We start from the raw sequence: 20,714 nt of genomic DNA on the forward strand, positions 1-20,714 counted from the left end.
CTTTGGCAGTTGAGATCCTCATGTTCAAAAGAGGGGCCTGGACTGCAAATTCGAATCTAGCCACTGTGCGTGCCACTTCCCAGACATGGTTCATGTACTACACAGAGTCGTGTGAGGAAGGCATTGCTATATTTTTTAAGGCCTTGCTGAAGCGTTTCGTCCAGGTTCACAGCAAGATAAAGTGGTACTCCTGAGATTCTGACCCAAGACGTCTGATGAGCATCAGCTCTCCCGATGGCCAAGGGTGGGTGTATTTGTACAAATTCCATCAGCATGGTCCGCCCCAGTGGGGGAGGTGCTGAGTCCAAGGATTTTCACTCAGGAAGCAGCCACACTGCTGTCCTAAAATCCTGCCCGATTTACCAGAACAGAGCTGTCTCCTTGCATCACTGACAACACTGGGCATGGTGAAGCTTATAAATTCGTGCCAATCTGATAGGCGAAATACGGTGGTGGCTCATCGTTTAATATCAAATTTATTCCACTGAGCGGGCAGCGTTCCATTGATCACATTTTTCCTATAAGCTTCTGCTTTATGTATCTCACCCACTTTCTCTGTAGAGTCATTAGTCATCTCCTGATTGAGTTATAAGAGTATTTTTACGCATTCAGGAAATTCGTTCTTTAGCGTGCTTTTTTTTTTTTTTTTACTTTTACTTTCATGTGCTTAGAAATTTTCCTGGAGCCTGTCTGCAGACCTTGAGTTACCAAAATGTAGAGAAATAAGGTACCCAACGTCCCCTTAGCATCATCTGTACCATCATTTTTAAATTCTAGAGCTGTATCGCTTGGGATTTTTACGCCAATGAACTTTACCCAGGGATGCAGTGATGTCCTCTAGTTGTTTTTTTTTCCCCATCTCTCTTCTTGTGGCTTTAAGCTCCCAAGTTGCGAGTTGAGAGCGCTTTTGTGATAGCGAAACCGTAGTAAAATCTTCTGTGGGCTAATGTCAATGGACGACACTCAGGGCAAAGGCCCCTCCATTTCCACATCTGCAGCTTTGTGGCGGCCTCACCTCCGAGAGGCCTGAAAGTGTGAAGCGAGCCAGGGCGTAATGTGTATTAGCAAGACAAAGAGCCCTGCGGGGCGGGGGATGGGCTGTAATTTACGGAAGATTTATTAGACCTCCTGAAATCTGCCCCCACCACCCCATTTTCCATCTCATCGGCCCACGTCTGAATGCGATGGCTTTGTCCGCGGGCGATGCTCATGAAGAATCATCCAGCAACAAATCTCGCCCCCGCTTCAAAAAAGCGGACCGACGGGAAGCAGCCCATTGCCCAGAGTGCAAGGTCTGACCACCGAACCCTAAATCTGGAAATATGGAAATGTGGGAAGAAGGTGGCCTCTCTAGGCACCAACCGCCGCCCCCCCCCCGACTCTGGTTTGTGGTCTAAGTCCTTTGATGTGTCTCCTTTACTTTCGCATGTGACTAAGGCTTGGGGGAAAGGCAAGGTGATTTCACAGAGCAGCCTTGATTCTGCAAGGATGGTTTTCAGGCTGTTTTGGGGAAAAAAAAAAAAATTTGCCCAAACCTGAAGACTCAATGGAGCATGTCCAATAGTATTTTAAAACTCATACCCAAACATCTCCCTAATGTGAATGCGAGGTATAAGTTATTGGGGCTTGGTTTTCATTTAGCCTCAGGCTTACAGCTCATTAAGAGGATGTTAGAAGGGTCTCCTGGAGGTCAGACCGAGGAATGTCCCTCCAGGCTGCCTGGCGTTGCTGTTCCATGTGTCTCTGCCCATCTGAGCGATGGGTTGAGTTTGCAAGCTCGGGACCCAGGTAGGTGTTGGGAAAACATGTGAAGGTGTTACCGATTTCTCTGCATAGAAAATGATCTCAGTTCCCTCCACTCAGCTTTGGCAGTAAAGGAGGTAAAAGCAGGACTTTGTTCACCTTCGTAAAATTCTCCTTCTGCTTTGACCACCTTCATAAGATTCTCTTCACGCTTATGGCTGCTGTCATATGAAAAATAACACGGTCCTCAATTGAACAAGAAGAGAGATGCCATATGCCTTCTGCCAGTTGTAAAAGGACTAAGTGGGACCAGAGAGGGTACAGCCAGACAAAGGGGGGCACACTGATAACAGCCCCAGTCAGGCCCCTTAAAATTAACGCCCAGGTGGTAGAAGGATGCAGGCAGGGCTGACAGGGCATCAGCCCAATGGCAATGCGTGCTTGGCCTTGGATAAAGAATTTGGAGAAAAGCAGGAAGACAAGCAAATGCCCTGCCTGGTGCATACCTGGAGCCAACAGTGAGTGGCTTTCCAACCGCGGTTAAGCTCTTGGTTTGTGCATCCCTGTCGGCATCATCTGTTTGCCTGTGGGTTGCGGTACCCAGCCGTCCTCCCATGTCCTCCCCGAAATCTCTTCCCACACAATGGGACAGTCCTCTGTGAATGCAAATTAAACCCTCCCTGTCTTGTCTGCAATTGTTTCAACTAGCCAAGCGCCTTTCTTCAGTGAGAAGAGCCATCCCAAACTCCTCCCTCTGTCTACCCTAAGGGCCTGGTACATGCTCCATCCTTTATCTCTTTCTTGTGGCTTTTATCCACACAACATTAAAGGGACTCTCTCCCCTTTATGCAGGCAAATAAAAAGTAGATTTAGAGACCAAAGATGAAAAGGACGCATTCCTCTGCTGGCACGCTGCAGAATCCCGCGGCCTGGCTGTCAGACGCTGGCCAAGGGAAAAGTTGCTCCGGGTCCCTCGACATCAGAAATTCAGATGAAAAAGTGAAATCAAGCATGAGCCCTTAAGGACTCGTAATGCACTAACATGACGCTGTGTCATGGGCAGCTCTTGAAAAAGGATTTCCAGGCCTGCCTTTTAGCCTCTGCGAATGGGAAGAAACGCCCCAAAGCTGCAGCCTTGCCATTTGCCCCCTCAATCTGTTTCCATTTAAAGAATAGTTTCTCTAAACGAAAGGCAGGTAATAGAGCCTGCCCCGCACCATCACCTCTGAAAGATCAACTCGACCCCGCCCCAGCCCCAGGTCCAGCCCAGCGTTCGCAGTCGGTGTGCTCCCTGGAAATGTCAGGGGCTTGTGCTGTTTTTTGCAAGCAGATAGATAATCAGCAAACAAGTCCCAGTGAACACTCACTGAGCTCTTCAGGAAACAGCCTCGGAAGAGAGGATGGGGTTGCTTTCCAAAACAAGCCTAACTTTAGAAGGGTCCAGACGTGGAATGGAGGCCATGGGTCTGTTTCAAGGATGTTCCATGTGCGAGCTTTGCATCCCAGGGGGCCTTTAGATCCATAATCGCTGCCGTCACATCCTGCACAGTGGCTCCTTCAGTGCTGGCAGGTAAGATGACACACTTCAGGTGAGATCCCAGCTCTAGTTCCACATAATTTGATTGAAACCATCTTCCTCAACCATGTCAAGTCAACCCTCCCTGAGGCCCATGGCCACAGGCCCTGCCTTCCCTTAAGGGACCACTGCCTGGCTCAAGCAGAGCCCTCTGGCCTTGGCCCTAACAGATTTATTCTTGTCTGCCCTCCTGCCTGTCACCCTTTCCTGCGCATCGACGTGTGGCTCGTTTCCATGCAGTCTGCTCACATCGTTTCATTCATTTCCTGAATACCAGGAACACCAATGGATGTATGAGCCTTGCATCCCAGGGGGCCTTTCACACACCAGTTTTTCCCTACTTTTTCTCAGAAGTACCCATGAAGAGCATTAAATTCTCCACTGAGGATACCTGGAGTGTAGAAGCACTGGTGTTATGATAGGATGGAAAGGGTTGGATTAAGAAAAATACCACTCGACCTTCAGCTCATGGTTGAACTTTATATCCTGAAAACAAGAGGCCATGGAAAGTGGTAGGAGGTGACTTGAGTCATGGACAGGTGGTGGGTGAATATTGATGAGAACGTGGGGCAGGTGGTGGGTGAATATTGATGAGAACGTGGGGCAGGTGGCCTCTCCGTCCTTCCAGGGCTGCTCCCTGGGGCTGTCAAGATATGACTGTTTCTGCTTCTCTTATGTCTTCTTCCCTGCTCTCTAGCCCTGACTCATTTCTATAGCTAGAGACTGAGATTGAGAAGCCCACATGGCATTTGGCAAGAAAATAGGGGCAGCAAAATAGGATTTCTCAGTGCCCCCTAGGAAGAAAAGAGCTGCAAGTCAGGGGTGGGGGAAGAGACAAGAAGGCCAATGACTGTAGGTTTGCATGCCTATAGGCAACCAGAGGACAAGAGGACCAATTAATAAGAAATGAAAAATACACGTACCCTTCTAAAGGCATGTATCTCCTGGAAGGTCTAGTGCAGAGACATAACAGATCCTGTTGGAAACCAAGAACTGGGCTTAGAACTGTGAACAGAAACCTGCCTTCCCCTGTGGCTTCGAAAAGCAGAATCAGAAAGTGGAGGTGAGGAGGGTCATGGGGCCAAAGTGCAAGGTGCTCAATTTGGCCAGTCAAAAGAATCCAGATGACAGTGGGTACAAAAATGAGGAAAAGAGAAAGAAGCCCCAGAGAAGGAAAAGGACATGACACCTGGACATTTTAAAGAACTGTGTGCCTGGGAACAGGGAATATTTTAGATTTCAAAAAACAAGAAGCTCTGTTTTCTCTGAAATAAGAACTAATAGTCATGAGGAGAGAAAAGGCTGGTGAGAACAAATGAAGAGAGCAAAATGTAAATGTCAGACTTGCAAAAGTATTTGTTGCACATGATAAGGAGTTCATATCTCTTATACAAAGATCTCATTGATGCCAATATAAGGGCTTACACAGGACATTTTCCAGTTATCAGAGAAATCAGAATGTGGATGTGGATACGAATGATATCACTTTAACCTATTTAATCATTCAATCTATTAACCTATTAACTACTAGATTGGCTAAGGTTTAGGTACCAAAAGATAAAAGCACTGTCCTATATATTGCTGTTGAGAATATGAAATGTAATCTTTCTGAAGAATAACTGGCAACACGTATTTTTAAAACCTTTGTAAAGTTTGCAAATTTTGACCCCCCCCCCAATAATTCTGCCTTGTCTTCTTCATCATGTTATTATGAAGATTTAAGGTAATATACCTGAAATGCTTTGCGTTACTGGTTTTAGGGGCCTACACTATGTTCTTTTTCACCTGATGAGATAGATCTGCAGGCAGCCTCACCCATGCTTCTATCTATAAAACACCTGTCATTCCACTGCTCAGAATGGAGCGAGGCAGGGCTGGTATCCACACTCACATCCGCACACACAATTTTTCCCCGGGGTTCCCCACCCAGGACCCCCCTAAACTCCTCCTCCTCTCCTCCATCTCTCCTGCCCTTTGCAGAGGTCTCAGCTGCCTTGAAGAGGCAGACAAGGACACGTCCATCACCAGGAAGCCTCTCCCAGCTAGAGCTGGCCCCTCCTCCTCTTGTTTGCTTAGGTGCATTGTTCACGGCCGATTTGATTACAGTCCAAACAACGGGCACCACAGTGCAAAGCAACAGGCTCGAGTCAGTAAGCGTTTGAGCAAGCAGGGCATTATCTGAAAGACGGCCCTCCCTATTTTGGGTTTGAGCTTGAAGAGCCACTTAGAAAGAGAGTAAGTAGATCTCTTGACAGACTGAATGACGTCCAAACCAAACAAATTCCTCCCTCGGCGAAGTCTGGACACTCTTTGACCGGATCGCGACGGAGCCCGAAGACTGGCCCCGCCAAAAGAGCCGGTTTCCATTTGCCATGGCCCCCTTCTCCTGAACAATACTGGTTCCATTTTAATGTATTTACGCACTTTTATTACTTCTGCTCTTAAAGGAACAAAAATGCATCGCCAAGAGAAAAGGCTATATCAGCCTTGCTGGGCCTCTGGGGGCGGGGGTGGGGGTGAAACGACGCCTTCAGATGGATTTTGAATTGATCCTGAAGCTCTACTTTGAACATCAAATAGTCATCGGCCGTATTTTAATAGCTCCTGGGTGTTTATACAGGAGTTCGCTGAACTTTTCAACCAGTTCCTACTGTGCAAACCACACTAGGCTGACCATTTCTATAAATAAATCCAAGCTATGGTGACCGTTCCAACTTCCTGAGTTCAAATTGCTGGGGCAGGGGAAGGACATTTGAAAGACTTCTGGAATATCTCACTGCCCTCCAGGAAAATCGATTCCATGTTCACCCCACCAGCCCTCTATGTACCCTCTACAGTCTTATGATATTGATGTGTCAAGTGACAGACTAAATGAATTCTCAAAGTTCATACAAATATCTTTGAGAATGAAGGGCCTCATATTTTCAAGTACTGGTCCCTTTGTCTCCATAGAGACATATGTGTGTCCACTGCTGAGGCAACCCCGGATCCTTAACCGACTGAGCAGGGCCAGGGATGGCCCCCCCCAAAAAAAAAGAAAGAAAGAAAAAAAAAGGAAAGGAGCTGAATAGACATTTTTACAAGGTACGCAAATAGCCAATATGCACGAAGGAGTGTCCTCTCCCCCCCATCTTCCCCCCACCAGCTTTCTCTTTCACTTTCTTTGTAGTTAACTGCAGTGAGTTGAGATAGATTTTGGTCCAGGCTCTTGACAGCCTGGGTCACAGACCTAACTATTCCCCTACACTTAACAAAATTCTATTCAGGTTTGTCAACTGTTACTGAAATCCAGGACTGCATATACTAAAAAGGATTGGGATCATTCCAAAACAAGAAATCTATGAAATAGAAGCTTTAATGATTTGTCCATTTGGGGAAGAATGACTCATAGCTTAAGCAATGTACTCTTTAAATATTTTTTCTTTTCTGTCTCACCAACTGGATCCATAAAACTTAGAGGAGAATTAATAAATAGTTTGGGGTTAAGTCTTCGGCTGTTCTGAATTGGGGGAAATTTAAAATTAACTTTATAACTGGAAATGTTTGCCCATTCAACTTCTCCAAACATACTGAAATGTCTCCTAGGCTTTAGAGGAAGGCAGAAAATGTCAGTGCAGACCACAGAACCTTACCTGACTGAACCCACTTTTCTTGCCCTGTCTTGATCCGTGCTTCCTTCCGCTCTGTCTCTGCGATCCAGCCCAGTGGGCTCTTTTACTTGTACAAACATGACATGTTTCTAAACTTGGGACACGTATGTGCGGTGCTGGACCGCCCCATCCTCCTCCCCCAACCCGTTGCCTGGTGACTCCTCTTCCTCGAGATCTCAGTTTAAGCAGCACTTTGCTTTAGACCAAACGTTTACATCCCCAGAAAAATTCGTATGTTAAATCCTAACCCCCAGTGGGGAGGGGGGCGGTGCTTTGGGAGGTGATGGGGTCGTGAGCGTGGAGCCCTCGTGAATGGGGTTAGCACCTTATAAGGAGACCCCACAGAGCTCTCCTAGCCCTTCCCCAGTGAGAATACGGCATCTGTAAAACAGCAAGGGGTCCTCCCCAGACACCGAATCTTCCAGCACCTTGGCCACAGGCATCCCTGCCTCCAGCATGGCAAGAAGCCATGTTCTGTTGTTTATAAACCACTGAGTCTATGGGATTCTGTTAGCAGCCTGAACTGACTAGGACATGCATTTTCACACCCATCTCCTCTGCTCTGCCCTCCCTAATATGCTTCATTCTCCATCCTGCCTGCCCTCGCGGCACTTGCACGGCTCATGTGGGGTGCTCAGCCAGCTGTAATTTATTCATGCAGTGGCTGTTTAGTATCACGATCATATCTGATACGGTACCTCCAATACTGAGAAAATCCCTCGTTCACATAGGCACTCAAATATTGGCTGAAAGTAAGAATACACCCAGGTCATCGGACAACACCAGAGACAGACTCAATCCTTTGCATTTTAAAACTCGTGGTCTCTGGAATTTGGAGATAAAACGAATGGTTTACTCTTTTCAAATAATAATTCTGCCAACCAGGGTTTTATTTTGTTCTTATTGCTTTAACCTGTGTAAAGATAACTATCTCAGAGTTCCCATGGTGACTCAGCAGGTTAAGAAGCAGACATAATGTCCGCAGCGATGTGGGTTCGCTCCCTGGCCTCGCTCAGTGGGTTCAGGATCCAGCATTGCTGCAAGCTGTGGCGAGGGTCACAAATGTGGCTCAGATCTGGCATTGCTGCGGTGTAAGCCAGCAGCTGCAGCTCTGGTTAAACCCCTAGCCTGGGAATTTCCATATGCCGCAGGTGCAGCCGGCCCCCCAAAAAGATGAATATCTGTCACAAGAAAATTTCCTTAAATTTACAAATACCTTAATGAATATCCTGCTCCTAGCATTTTTTTACTCATTGACTAGATATCGTGATGTCTTCCTAAATTATTATTTTTCAAACATTTGAGTTTCAGAAGTTGGTAAAAACTTCCAGCTTTTCTCTTTGATTTTCTGATTCTCAGAAAAGTTTAGTCCTCTTCTTGATGTTGCATCTTCACCCATGTCGATGGAGCTATCCAAAAAGATACATCTGTCTTTCGCCTCAGAAACAAAACTACCTGTTGGCAGAGCCCAAAAGAAAAGGAAACAGGTGTGAAGCTATTTAGAGGAAAGTTCAGATGTAGCTGTAACATCCGTAAGCTGAAAGTCAAAATCATACAGCTGACTCTTGGAAACTCCAATAGAATGCACCCCCACTTAAAATGACTAATGTAGCATTTTTTTTTTCTTAACATCTGTTAGGCCCTCTGTGGACACATCGTGGAGAGTTGTAACAAGGTTTTATGAAGGGATAGAGAAAGAAGGCCTGCTTGTCTTCGTCAGCTCTTCAGTAAGTAATATTATGCCAGCCATAGTCGCCAGATGGAAGAAAATTATCCCCAGCCCTCTGGGTTCATCTACCATAACTGAGAAAATGCACGTGAGAGCACGTGCCTGGGGCTGGCACAGGGTCCACACTCTGGGTTTACTCAGCCACTTCTTCACTCGGTTGGGGATGGGAGTGAAAGCCATCTCACCTCCTTACACAGAGCCACAGATGGAGTCCCTTCTGGTGGCTACACCTGTGCCCCGTCCCCCCACCCCCGCCCCATTCTGACCCATGTCCGTCTCCATACCACGGCAGGCTCTGCTTGCTCCTCATACCCACTGGGTGGACGTTGAGGCACAGCACTCTCTCATCCATCATCCCCGAATCAAACATTCACCTTTCGCTTCCTGAGAGACTCAGAGAAAGGGGCTTTTTAAGAAATGTGCCTGCCCCACTGTCAGCATAAACCTTGACCTGGGTCTCAGACTCTTCTGGCCGAACGGCGGGCAGGGCCTGAGATCTGACTCTTTTGGTCTTCCCATAAAAAGGGTAATAAAATGAATGTTTGGTGAGAAAAATGCTTTTATGGAAACTTGTGTAATTCAAACTTTTTGGTGGTGGTTTAATGTCAGATTTTACAACAGGGTAGTTAAATAGTTGGCTGGATTTTTTAAAGGTCTGGGGAATTTTAAAGCAGAGAGTATAGTCTTTGTAGTCCGTCAGTCGGGAGGATGAGGCGGGCAGCTAGGATGCCTGTTTCAGGTTGCCCGCTGCAGGGGCTGGATAACCCTCCCCTCTGTTATCTGCTGCCCCTTAGACAAAAGGGGGAGAGGGTAGCACATAGTTAGGAGGTGCTGTTGGCTCTCCAGGAGAGGACTAAGTTAGTCGGGAGTCCTCCCCACACTGGCAAGGTCATCTATAGCCATAAATGTGACACAAAGTCCTAGGCTGTTATCTATGAACAGAAGGAAACTCATCTTGGAGACTCAAACCCTCAATCCTCATTGTTCAATGTCCAAACAGCCAGAGCGTTCTCTTTCAGCTCTGAGACAAAGACGACAAAACCAAACACACCCCATCTCGACCTGCAAATGAGTGAATGACAAAACAGGTTGAACTTCCAGCCTCTCCAAGTGCCTACTACTCAAGTGAGGGTGTTGACAGAGAAAGATGGGATCCCAGGCGTTGAGATGGAAGTGTTGGAAGACACTGATGAGGCTGGGGTTACTGAGCCCCTAAACGCTGATGCATCTTTTCTTGCCAGTGGAAGCAGCCACCCCACCCTGAGAGGAAGCAAGGTCCCTGCCTCCAGGGATGGCAGCATCCTTAACGCCAGTGGTAGTACCATCTCCACCTCTGTGGAGGAGACTCACCTGCTACTACCATAGTCAGACATGTCATCCCTTGTGCCACTGGCCCATCCTGCCTGCGTAGGCCACCAACAAAACTGTAATGGCCTCCCCATAGGACATCTGCCACTCAAGACAAACCTGGTTCTCCTCAGGACCCCCTCTCACCCGCCCTCTTTGCTTCTAGACCCATAAGCAACTAGAGTCACATCCCAGCAAGCTCCTGAAGGGCCGGGTACAGGGTACAACCCATCAAGAAGTGTGCGCCACTCCCACTGCCACAGAAGAAATCTACAGAACACGCATGGGAGTGGATGATGGTGAAAGGAACATAAAGTTGGATCAGGCTGAACTTATGGATATGGGCTCACCAAGCAGAGACTCCACATGGAAATGTGCAACCCTGGGAGCCGCAGAGGGCTCTCCCTGGTTGCTCAGTTGGCTGAGACGTGGACCAAAAGTCGGCCCAGAGTGAGCTCACTGGAAATGCTGGCTGTGCCTTGGTTCCATGTAGAGGAGGGGGGTCCAGGCTTAGGGAGATTGGAATGGGAGAGTGGACGCGTCATTGAGGACCCCCCCCCCCCCCCCGCCCACTGGGAGGGTCTAGAAGACGTCCATTTCACGTACTGTAAGAAGGAGATTTCGCCCCAGATTTCTGGAAGAGCTTTTGGTGATCACCGTTCTCTGTAAGGCAAACCTTTGCGGAGGGAACTGCAGTCACAGAATTGGCCTCACTACAGCCTCGGATGTGCACCCCATGCCTGAGGCCCTCCCCAGCGCTCTTTGCCTGCATCCCCAAATCCACAAGCATCCCCCACGCTCCACAAAATCCCGCGCAGCCTCACTAAAGTCAGCGGGCGAGTGCGCGACGCGCAGGGATTTAGAGTCAGTTTTATTCCAAAGTGTAGTTTGGAATCCTCAAAGCCGAGGTTTTGTGGCTTTTCCGCGGAAGCCAAGGTATTAAGAATAAAGGCGGGAGTTCCCGTCGTGGCGCAGTGGTTAACGAATCCGACTAGGAACCATGAGGTTGCGGGTTCGGTCCCTGCCCTTGCTCAGTGGGTTAACGATCCGGCGTTGCCGTGAGCTGTGGTGTAGGTCGCAGACGCGGCTCGGATCCCGCCTTGCTGTGGCTCTGGTGTAGGCCGGTGGCTACAGCTCCGATTCAACCCCTAGCCTGGGAACCTCCATATGCCGCGGGAGCGGCCCAAGAAATAGCAACAACAACAACAACAAAAAGACAAAAAAAAAAAAAAGAAGAATAAAGGCGAGCTGTCTGCTCGGTGAGAGCCGTAAATCTCACATCCCTTTGGTGGCGCTCTTTGCCAGCAGTGCTTGACTTCTGGTATCTGGTCTGTCTTAGCCCCCAAAGCATCTGCTATTCGCTAAGCCCTGGATGGACCCCCCCCCCCCCCGACCTCCGTGTGGTGTATTCCTCAGCAAGACTTCCAGGAGATCGCACCATCCAGTCCTGGGGGGCTGATTGGTAGCGTCCCATCCCCTGTTGCTCCGACCCACAGATTCCATCCACATCGGCAGCTCTGAAAGCTAACATGATCTTCCTGAGCTCAGCGAGACTACGAGGTTCCACTCGGAGCCCCATTTTCTGTGCTTTAGTCAGCAAAGTGTCCTGGGGGAAAAAGCGAGGCAATTCTAGGGCTGACTTATCCCATGGGTCCCCTTTTCTCAACAATTGCCTCTTTTTCACCGTCTCAGAACAGTTAGCCTCACACATTTTGTAAAAATTTTATTGTTGGTTAATTGTGGGAGGACTAGTCTGGTACCAGTTACCAAATTGTGTCCGGAAGCTGGAACACACACAAAAAATTATAGGATGAAGATAGCAAGGAGCCTAATAATAGCTTTATAGCAGCGATGAGAGGATGCCGAAAACGCGTCTCAGAACTTATCAAACTGTAACAGCCCATTGAAAAGCAAGATACAAGGCATTAGGTACATTATACAAGATAAATCAGAATTAGAAATACTAGAAGTATCCGCATAGGAGTTCCTGTCCTGGCGCAGAGGAAAGGAATCCGACTAGGAACCATGAGGTTGTGGGTTTGATCCCTGGCCTCTCTCAGTGGGTTAAGGATCCGGCGTGGCTGTGAGCTGTGGTATAGGTTGCAGACTTGGCTCAGATCTGGCGTTGCTGTGGCTGTGGTGTAGACCGATAGCTTTAGCTCCGATTGGACCCCTAGCCTGGAAACCTCCATATGCTGTGAGTGTGGCCCTGAAAAGCAAAAAAAAAAAAAAAAAGTACCCATGTAGAAATGAATTTGGCATCTCCACATTAATGGGTACCCTGCTGGCAGGCTAGGCGCTCTGATGTGTGTGCTGCAGACACAGGTGGCTACACGGGAGAAGGATGCTCACCCTGCAAAGGTTTTCTCTCTGTCCTGGTGACGTTGCGTTGCCTAAAGGGAGGAGACTTGCTGATTTTTCTGAAAGAACCGAGGGGATTGTTAGGGTCCATGTCTTGACGTGGCACAGACTGCAACACGAACTCGATTCATGGCAAAATCAATGGCGCCCAAGAGTTGCCATTGTCCCAACACCACTGGACCTCAGAAATTTCACAGGGGCCCCCAGTGCTTTCAGAGTGAACCCATCAATCATCCATATGGTAAAGCAGGACTAATGCACACATTCAAAAGCATCTGGTCCTGACAAACCATGAGCCTTCCGAGGATGACTTCTTGGTGGCAGCACATCCTCCAGCAAGGCTTACGGGATCAATAAATGTCCCAAAGCGCTGAGGACGCGTTCATCTCTTTTATGTTTTCCTTTGCATAATGACAAAAACAAATCCAGGGGCATGGGGAGCAGTTGTCTCTACACAGAAACTCCCTTTGGGGGCCCTGTCAGTCAGCGCCTTAAAGAGGTGAGCTTTTGAGGTCCAGAGGAGGAGATGACTTTCCTTTTAAGGATCAGACGCTAAAATAGAAACCAGCAAAAGAAAAGTCTGTTGATTTAAAAACCCTTAAAAGAAAATATTGAAGGGGAAAAAAAACCTCAGGTGATGGAAGCACCGTAACTTCTAACGAGCTGGCAGGAATACACATCGTTTTTCTCAAAATAAGGCCCTTAAGAATTTTTATTAATCAACTTTAATTAAAACAAGAACTTTTATTAATCAGTAAGAATATAAGACCAGTCAAGCTGTTCTTTGAAATGACTGGTTCTTTACCTAAATTGACTGTTTAATGTAATCAGATACATACTTTGTGTGTGTGCGCGCGCGCGGGCACACATGCACACACACACACACACACACACTTCTGCCTGGCTGTGTATTTGTAGAACAACACTCTGAAGGTGGCTTGCAAAACCTTAAACAATTTGCAAAATGCCTTTTATACATCAAGTAAATCTTTCATTTTGAAGGTGTCAGGGACCTACCTATTTCACTTTATTCACAACAGATTTTTTTTAGGTTTATTGAAGGAGACTTGATCTGCAGGGTTGTGATCGTTTCTGTTGTACAACAGTGATTCAGTTACACATGGACACGCATCCATTCTTTTTCAGATTCTTCTCTCGTATAGATTATCACAGATGCTTTAGCAACTATGGATGGAGAATTTTTCCACCAAAAGTAACAAAACGGATTAAAAACGTCTTTTGCTTCTCAGTGCATGGTAGTTCGCCAGGACCAGGAACAAAAACAGGTGCTCCTAAAGCTAAGTCTATGTACCAGATATTAGAAGACCAATTCCTCTTAACCTTCAGCCCCATGCTGTGAACGTAATGCTTTATGATAAGTTTAAAAAGGTGAAAATTTAATGGAGGGCCACAAAAACAACCTACAGCCACAGGAATGACGGAGCATTTTGCATAAGTTAAACTGAGCAAACCTCGGAATTAGATGTGTAGACACGGAGATCCCTACACCTACAGTTCAGTGCTGCTAAAATTCCAGAGTCTGTGATGATCTCCAGCTGAAGTATTTAGACCATGTAGATATTAAGCCAATGGTGGGAAGAAGGGAGGAAAGTAGGTGATGCAGACAAGCTCCAGTGTTGGGAATGAACTAGTCACCGTATTTAATCTTTGGAGGATTTAATTTTGTCAGGGACCAGTTAGACCTGGAGTTCAGTCCTTTAAATTCTTCATGGATTACGATAATCTCATTCAGACTCCACTATTCCATGCCGTTCATTACAGAGAAAGAAATCATCTGCACGCTTATGTAAGGTACATTCTATAAGCAAGGACGTAAGAGCTATTACAACTCTCTAAATTCAGATAAAACTGGGACTAAAGGAGGGAGCATTTTTTGTTCGATGTGGGGTTTTTTAAAAGCAAGGTGGTGGTGATGGTGGTGGCGTTTAGGGGTCTGAGGTTTTGGGAATTCCAGCCCTCTGCCTGCCCCGTGGCTGGCAGTGAGCCTCAGAAATTTGCTCATTACGCCCCATGAATAGCAACGTCCCCCGGTTATTGCAATCAGTGTCCATCAGTTGGAGAACCAAGCAGATATAATGGCTGATGAATCACATTTTATGATGCAAATGGCCCTGGGAGGGCTTGTGTTCTGTGTATCCCAGGTCCTTTCTCCTTTTAAAAAAATCTCATTTTCAATGTCTTGCATGTAACATTTAAAAAGTTATTTTTATTGTTTTTGTTCCCTTAGAGAAAAGCCTTATTGTAGGAGTAAAGAAGCTTGCATGACCAAATCACAAAAGAAATTTAGTTCTAAGAAGTAACAAAAGAAAATGAAGGAATTTCTTTTTCTTTAAGGTTTTACCATTGGTTTGGAGGAGGAACAAACACAAAAGATTTCATTAGACTACATGTTCCAAAGAATCTTCAAAGAGGGAAAAAAAAATTCCTTGAATATAGCCCTCGAAACTAAATTAATATTTTTAAAAGCTTATCACGTGTATAACCTTCAGCTATCGTGAGAAACGACTTACCATGAGCCTGTCGGATGTGAAGGAAAATTGATGAGCTGACAATACAGGAGAGAAAAAGAAAGCAAATTGACTTGCCTTTTCACTTAAAATAACGTGAGGAAAAGGCTGGGGTTTTTTTTCTATTTCATCAAATTCCATCAATGTCATTGATTCTTGGATAAGGAATCTAGTTGTACATTTTTTTGTTTGTTTGTTTTTCCCACATCAAAAGTTCATGGCACCGAACTCATAACTCATATTGTCTGGCTTAGGATCATCGCAATACATTCTCCCAGAATCTGAATATCTCTCTCTTTGCACAATTTAGGGTGAACCTCCCTTCATATCAAGTTTTTCTGTGGCCATGGCCACACAGCATGCAGAAGTTCCTGGGACAGGGATTGAATCTGTGTCACAGCCAGGGCAATGCAGAATCCTTAACTGCTTGGCCACCAGGGAACTCCACACATCAAACGTTTTACGTTGTCCCCAAATACACAGGTACTCAACGGTTCCATAGAGAACTAGTTTTCTCTCTCTCTCTCTCATTCCCAGTGGATGAAAGACAGTTTCTAGAAGGTTTCTTTCTCTGCCCCTCATTTCCTGTCTTTCTCATCGTCCAGAGACCTATTTGTAAGTAGCTCTTTGTTATTAAATCCTCTCCCAGCCTCATTTCCTCCTTTGATAAACCGCCCATTCACCAATCTCATGTACCTTCTCTGTCGTGAAACAGGCGACTCTAAAGCAAACATTTGTCCATCTGACTCCGGAGCAGCCGCTTCGCCCGCTGCCCCCTACCCGTTTCCAAAATTGGCTGTCCTACAGTTATTTCTATCAGTTCTCCCTTTTCTCCATAGATAAGCGATTGCTCTGGGTTGGTAGCATCTGTGATTTTCTGTGTCCTTAACAGACATGCTGTCTGCCCTGGTAGATTCCTTTGCCGCTCGCTGGACACCTGCCTTCAAGGTCCAGCACGTCCTTGCATTTCTTGGGCTGCTCCCGTGGCATATGGAGGTTCCCAGGCTAGGGGTCGAATTGGAGCCGTAGCCCCCAGCCTACACCAGAGCCACAGCAATGTGGGATCCGAGACGCATCTGCAACCTACACCACAGCTCACGGCAACGCTGGATCCTGAACCCACTGAGCAAGGCCAGGGATCGAACCTGCAACCTCATGGCTCCTAGTCAGATTCGTTAAACACTAAGCCACAACGGGAACTCCACCAATGACTTTTATAACTCTAAATCTCCTTCTCTGATTTCACTATCCATACCAGGAGCTCCATCCAATCCCAGAATTTCCGTAATTTGGACGCTGTTGAGAGTCTAGCTAGGAATGACCCTGACCAGACCCACCCCACTTAAAAGCAATCAGAGGGGCAAAGGCACCATCTCTAAGAGGCTGGGAAGTCATGTGATGGCAGACCTTTGGTGTCACCAGGTTGAAGCTTTATGTGTGGGTGTGACCGCACCCACAGGACAGATCCACTCACCCCCCGAGCTGGCCCCTGGAGCTCCGGCCGTCTTTCTTCTTCAATTACGTTTAGTCGGTGTACATCCAAGTTGTCTATTTTTAAATTTCTTTTGCTTTTAAGGAGTTCAATTATGTGCACTCTTCTCCAGCAGCTTCTCTTCTTTCAGAGAGCAGACCTTCCCTTTTGAGTCCTACACATTTCAAATATTAGATAATCCTAATCATGGCATTGAAGCTAAAGGGTTTTCCTCCATAAATACCTCCTCAATTAAGCATATATGTCCTGAAGGGAGTCAGAATGTCCTTTGCAGCTCCTTATATGCTTTTGGTCCTTCGAGCTTTGTACACAGTCAGCAATGATAGGTTGACTAATGTCTCAATCCAACTCTTTTTACTCTTGGTTTATTCCAGCTTCAGTCCAAAGATCAAGGCCCTATATTGTCTGAGTGAGAATAGCCAGTGTCGTTTGCTGAAGACTGTGTCAAAATTGACCTGTATACAGAGATGGAGGATGCTGCTTACAAATGATAAGGCACAGAATTTTTGACATAGGCCACCTTCATCAGTTTTTTTCACTATTCTTCTATTGTTTGGTTTCCTCCAAGATCTACTTCCAGGGAGCCCCTCCTGAACGGGGAAGGGAAGGAAAAGCCTAGTCAACAGTGAGGGTTCTACCACTTATATACCAGCCATCATAAGCTCTGCATAGCCTGGGAGTTATTGTGGGTAATAGAGGAAAGCTGTGTTGCTTTAAATACAGATTGAGGAGTTCCCATTATGGCTCAATGGGTTAAGAATCTGACTCGTGTCCATGAGGACGCAGGTTCAATCCCTGGCCTCTCTCAGCTGGTTAAGGATCTGGCATTGCCATGAGCTGTGGTGTAGGTCACAGATGCAACTCGGACCTGGCATTGCTGTGGCTGTGGCCATGGTGTAGGCCAGCAGGTGCAGCTCTGATTCCACCCCTAGCCTGGGAGTTTCCATATGCCGCCAGTGTGGCCCTAAACAAGAAAACAAAAACAAGTGGCTATGAAGTCACCCTGTGACGGAAAACAGCCCTCCTCTAGACGGCTAAATAGCCGTGGACACCCTGGATTGGATCACGGCTAAATAGTCGTGGACACTGGGATGTCTGAGGAGCAGAAACAGACAAGAGAAGCACCAAAGTGGGAAAAGAAGGACCTAAAGAAGGAGAGGGTTTTGTGAGATCTGAGCCAGGAAGAAAGGGACAGAAAGGGGGGAGCCTTCAGGACAAGCATGGATCTGATCTGTGTGGTGGAGGCGACTCGGGGCCACGGACCCCACAAGGAGATAAGAGATCCCTGGTAACAACACCTGGAAGGTTGAAACAGGCAATAACCGAGTCTCCGATGGCCCCAGAGAACCTGTTCTTTAAATTAAACCTAGACTAAGTCCAGCCATAAAGTTTCCCCTTTGTTCCTCTCCAGAACCAAGAGCGATGGGAAAAGAGGAGATAATCTAGAGGTAAAGGTATGAAGCACGTCCTGACTGAGAAACAATCTTACACATTAAGTTGAGCAAAGAAGGACGAGGCATGGTATCTACCATTTTTCCACCTGCATGTGAATTATGACTCGAGCTGCGGCTCCATGGGTACAATAAACTCGTCTCTGCACTCTAAAAGGCGAGTGAAATATGAAGTGGATGAGTAAACAGATTTTCTAAAGGCTGAAAATCCAGAGCATGATTTCACAGTCTTAAAACTCTCTTTTTTTATGACTGTGGCTGGTGACAAGAGCAACAGACGTCTTGCCGGGCAACATGGATTCGTTAATCAGGTTAGTGACATTTCACTCGAAAACTAAGAGCAAGGCGCAGGTGTGTCTGGATGTGGGTTGATTGGGATGGGCTTGAAGTGAGATGCATAAACGAGCTGAAGACTGTGAGCTTAGGAGGTCCCCACAGGGGATCATGCTGAGGATTTGGGGGTGACATGAGGACATGAGTTTCTGGGAGGAGGACTCCATGAGAAAGTTTTCTGAAGTCCCTGTCACAAGAACTATGTGAAATTATGGTCACAAATAAATGGACTCTCTCACGGACTTGACTTTGTAAGGACAAATGCTTTTCACCTGTGGCACAGTTTTGAGAAGACAAGCCCGGAATGCCGCCAAATACGGAGCCAAAGGGAAGCAGAAAGAGACTGACCACAAGTTATCTCTTTAGCAAACAGCGCGTCCATTGTCTGCAGGTCCTTTAATTGGCTGTGAACTGAAGTTCACCTTTGGCATTAAGTGGAAGTGTTTATTTTCACTGTCCCCATCGCTGGGCTGTTTACATGAGGTATAAAAACTGAGTGGCCTCTATTATGAAACCAGTGAAATAACAACATAGATTGAAGCAGCGAGAAGCTAATCCCAGTGTGGTGGGGGCTCTGTGTTTCAGAGGCTCGGCAGAGTTAGCTCAATCTGTAGAAGGATGAGAATATAGACGCTGAGGCTTCCAGGGGAGGTGGGTATCACTCTGTCGCCCCAGTGTTGCCATGTACCCTTAAGACTGCAGGTGTGGGTTGTTATGGCTTCTGTCACCAGTAAGAGGAAGGGACCTCGTGGAAAGCCAAATTCACGTACGTCCTGCCCAAACAGAATTTTCTGGGATGGGAATCTTGGAATCAAGCCCATTTGGGGAGGTATGAGAACTAATTACCCAAAACCAAAGGGTTCGGCGCTCCTGAGGACAGCAGAACTGTCACAAGCCATGTAAACCACCCGCCCACCCTGGAAATTGAAATGCCGTCAACCTCCGTAATTAAAACAAAAAGAAAGATTACTGCAAACAAAGACCGTGGGACAGATTTCTGGGAGATGTGGCAATCGTGTACATATATTTAATTCCTTCCCAAGCTGGATTCTTGCCAAAATGATGCGTAAGAATAGTATGCTGTCATGCAAAAGTGTATGGGAAAGGTCTATATGTAGGGACAGGGAAGAAACATACAGGATATATCAAGTGGATAAATCAAGCTGTAGATTAATATCCCATTTTTTGTAAAATAAACAAAAACATGCAAGTATAACAAAGAGATAAGTTCATAATATGTAAAACTAAGATCACTATAGGAAAAGCACTAAGAAAAGTTTGTCCATGTAACAAAGGCAGGAAAGATTATTTCCAAGAAAATTAAATGAATAAATTCAAATCCAAAACAGGATGGGAGAAGACGTAAAAATCTGTTGTAACAAATGAGAGTTGGTGGAGCTCCCGTCGTGGCTCAGTGGTTAGCGAATCCAACTAGGAACCATCAGGTTACCGGTTCGATCCCTGGCCTCGATCAGTGGGTTAAGGATCTGGCATTGCTGTGAGCTGTGCTGCAGGTCGCAGACGCGGCTGGGATCCTGTGTTGCTGTGGCTCTGGTGTAGGCTGGCGGCTGCAGCTCCGATTAGACCACTACCCTGGGAGTCTCCATATGCCACAGGAGCGGCGCTAGAAATGGCAAAAAGACACACACACACACACACAAAAGAGAGAGTTGGTTAGGCTTTAAAAAAAAAAATCAGTTTTATCAAGGTATAATTTACATGCCATAAAACGCACAAGTCAAAGATTTCTAGAGAATCTACAGAGTGGTCAATTTTATTTATTTATTTATTTATTTTGTCTTTTTGCCATTTCTTGGGCCGCTCCCGTGGCATATGGAAGTTCCCAAGCTAGGGGTCTAATCGGAGCTGTAGCCACCGGCCTACACCAGAGCCACAGCAACGCCAGATCCGAGCCGTGTCTGCAACCTACACCACAGCTCACGGCAACACCGGACCCTTAACCCACTGAGCAAGGCCAGGAACCGAACCCGCAACCTCATGGTTCCTAGTCGGATTCGTTAACCACTGCGCCACGACGGGAACTCCAAGAGTGGTCAATTTTAAAACATTTCCAACATTCCCACAAGAGCCTCATCCCCATTTTCAGTAACTCCCCAGCACAGCCCAGCACAGCCCCGCCCACCCCCAGGCAACCATGCATCCGCTTTGTCTCTATAAATTTGCCTTTTCTGGATATTTTGTGGAAGAATATCCTATTGTTTTTAGAAAGAGCATGCTACGTTTACTGCAGTTAAAACAAAATGACTTTGGTTGAAAATAAGGGTTTCATGATGCCAAAAAAATGAAAACCCAAAAACGAACAAACAAAAACAAAATCAGATAAGACAAGGAGGAATCGTAAACGCATATTTGTAAGTGAATGTAACTAATCTGAAAAAGCTATAGACTGTGTGACTCCCTCTATGTGACCTTCTGGAAGAGGCAAAACTAAGGACATAGTAAAAAGATCAGCGGTCGACAGGGGTTTGCTGGGGGATAAATAG

General features: G+C 46.5%; 1 long non-coding RNA gene across 1 annotated transcript in view; it reads left to right on the top strand.

The window, feature by feature from the left end:
* LOC125115062 (uncharacterized) overlaps positions 1-9,216 on the top strand; it is a 30,824-nt gene extending 21,608 nt beyond the window's left edge. Inside the window, exon 6 of the long non-coding RNA XR_007131975.1 lies at positions 8,609-9,216. This is a non-coding gene — a long non-coding RNA (uncharacterized LOC125115062). The remainder of the gene's footprint in view (positions 1-8,608) is intronic.
* Positions 9,217-20,714: the final 11,498 nt, after the last annotated feature.

The sequence above is a fragment of the Phacochoerus africanus genome, chromosome 14 (genome assembly GCF_016906955.1).
Source record: "Phacochoerus africanus isolate WHEZ1 chromosome 14, ROS_Pafr_v1, whole genome shotgun sequence".
Classification (NCBI taxonomy): Eukaryota; Metazoa; Chordata; class Mammalia; order Artiodactyla; family Suidae; genus Phacochoerus; species Phacochoerus africanus.